This window comes from Rattus norvegicus, chromosome X (genome assembly GCF_036323735.1).
Source record: "Rattus norvegicus strain BN/NHsdMcwi chromosome X, GRCr8, whole genome shotgun sequence".
In the NCBI taxonomy this organism is placed as follows: domain Eukaryota; kingdom Metazoa; phylum Chordata; class Mammalia; order Rodentia; family Muridae; genus Rattus; species Rattus norvegicus.
In genome coordinates, this window is record NC_086039.1 from 75,377,660 (window position 1) to 75,380,365 (window position 2,706).

Here is a 2,706-nt window from a genome sequence, read left to right on the forward strand (position 1 = left end):
ACTCTGGTTGGTTGGTGGTGTTGTTCTTATGGGGTTAGAAACTCCTTCAGCTCCTTCAATCCTTTCTCTAACTCCTCCAGTTGGGACCCGGTTTTCAGTTCAATTGTTGGCTGTGAGCATTTGCCTCTGTATTTGTCATGCTCTGGCTGTGCCTCTCAGGAGACAGCTCTATCAGGCTCCTGTCAGCATTCCCTTCTTGGTATCAGCAATATTGTTTGAGTTTGCTGGTTGTATATATATGGGCTGGATCCCCAGGTGGGATAGGCTCTCAATGGCCATTCCTTCAGTGTCTGCTCCAAACTTTGTCTCCATATCTCCTCCTACGAATATTTCTGTTTCCTCTTTTAAGAAGGTCTGAAGCATCCATACTTTGTTCTTTCTTCTTGAGCTTCATGTTGTCTGTGGATTTTATCTTGTGTACCCCATTTGTAACAGGGTTATTTGATTCTCTGGAGTCTAACTTCTTGAGAACAGTTTATGGAGGAGGTTGTTTTGAGTTGCAGATGGCTGATGCTGTAACAAAGCTTGCCAGAGGAACCCCAGGAAAAGAGCCTGTAACAATGAAGTAGTGTCCCAGATCACCACCCTTGTTAAGCATTCCCATTTGCTGTTGGACTCTGGAGCAGTTCATAGTAAAGTTATATTGAAAGACCTCAAATTATTAGGAAGACTGTGCAAATGACATGTCCATGACAGCCTTAGTTTGGACATGTAGCTGACTTTCTGTGTTAAACATGGGACTTATTTATTTGCTATTTCATTTTCCATAAACTCCAGTTGATTTACAAGTTCATTTCTCGTACTGTGCATTAAATAAAAATGCAGTTACTTAAGGAAAATGCTGTATTATTTTTTATTAGATATTTTTCTTTACTTACATTTCAAATGTAATTCCCATTCCAGGTTTCCTGTTCATAAGCCCCCATTCCCTCCCCTGCACCTCCCCCATACGGGTATTCCCACTATACATTTCCCTTATTGCACCTCCCATATTCCCCTGCACTGGGGGTCCAACCTTGGTAGGACCAAGGGCTTCCCCTTCCACTGGTGCTCTTACTAGGCTATTCATTGATACCTATGAATAGTCAGTCTATGTATAGTCTTTTGGTAGTGGCTTAGTCCCTGGAAACTCTGGTTGGTTGCCATTGTTTTTCTTAGGAGGTCTCGAGCCCCTTCAAGTTCTTCCAGTTTTTCCTCTAATTCCCATAAACAGGGGCCTGTTCTCAGTTCAGTGGTTTGCTGCTAGCATTGCCCTCTGTATTGGACATGCGCTGGCTGTGTCTCTCAGGAGAGATCTACATCCGGCTCCTGTCTGCCTGCACTTCTTTGCTTCATCCATCTTGTCTAATTGGGTGGCTGTATATGTATGGGCCACATGTGGGGCAGGCTCTGAATGGGTGTTCCTTCTGCCTCTGTTTTAATCTTTGCCTCCCTATTCCCTGCCAAGGGTATTCTTTTTCCCCTTTTAAAGAAGGGGTGAAGCATTCTCATTTTGATCATCCATCTTGAGTTTCATTTGTTCTAGGCATCTAGGGTAATTCAAGCATTTGGGCTAATAGCCACTTATCAGTGAGTGCATACCATGTGTGTTTTTCTGTGATTGGGTTACCTCACTCAGGATGATATTTTCCAGTTCCTTCCATTTGCCTATGAATTTCATTAAGTCATTGTTTTTGATAGCTGAGTAATATTCCATTGTGTAGATGTCCCTCATTTTCTGTATCCATTCCTCTATTGAAGGGAATCTGGGTTCTTTCCAGCTTCTGGGTATTATTAATAAGGATCCTATGAACACAGTGGAGCACATGTCTTTTTTATATGTTGGGGCATTTTTTGGGTATATGCCCAAGAGAGGTATAGCTGGGTCCTCAGGTAGTTCAATGTCCAATTTTCTGAGGAACCTCCTGACTGATTTCCAGAATGATTGTACCAGTCTGCAATCCCACCAACAATGGAGGAGTGTTCCTCTTTCTCCACATCCTCAACAACATCTGCTGTCACCTGAGTTTTTGATCTTAGCCATTCTCACTGGTGTGAGGTGAAATCTCAGGGTTGTTTTGATTTGCATTTCCCTTATGAGTAAAGATGTTGAACATTTCTTTAGGTGTTTCTCAGCCATTCGGCATTCCTCAGCTGTGAATTCTTTGTTTAGCTCTGAACCCCATTTTTTTCTTTTTATTATTAACTTGAGTATTTCTTGTATACATTTCCCTTTCCCGGTTTCCGGGCAAACATCCCCCTCCCCCCTCCCCTTCTTTATGGGTGCTCCCCTCCCCATCCTCCCCCCATTGCCGCCCTCCCCCCAACAATCTAGTTCACTGGGGGTTCAGTCTTAGCAGGACACAGGGCTTCCCCTTCCACTGGTGCTCTTACTAGGATATTCATTGCTACCTATGAGGTCAGAGTCCAGGGTCAGTCCATGTATAGTCTTTAGGTAGTGGCTTAGTCCCTGGAAGCTCTGGTTGCTTGGCATTGTTGTACATATAGGGTCTCGAGCCCCTTCAAGCTCTTCTAGTTCTTTCTCTGATTCCTTCAATGGGGGTCCTATTCTCAGTTCAGCGGTTTGCTGCTGGCATTCGCCACTGTGTTTGCTGTATTCTGGCTGTGTCTCTCAGGAGCGATCTACATCCGGCTCCTGTCTGCCTGCACTTCTTTGCTTCATCTATCTTGTCTAATTGGATGGCTATATATGTATGGGCCACATGT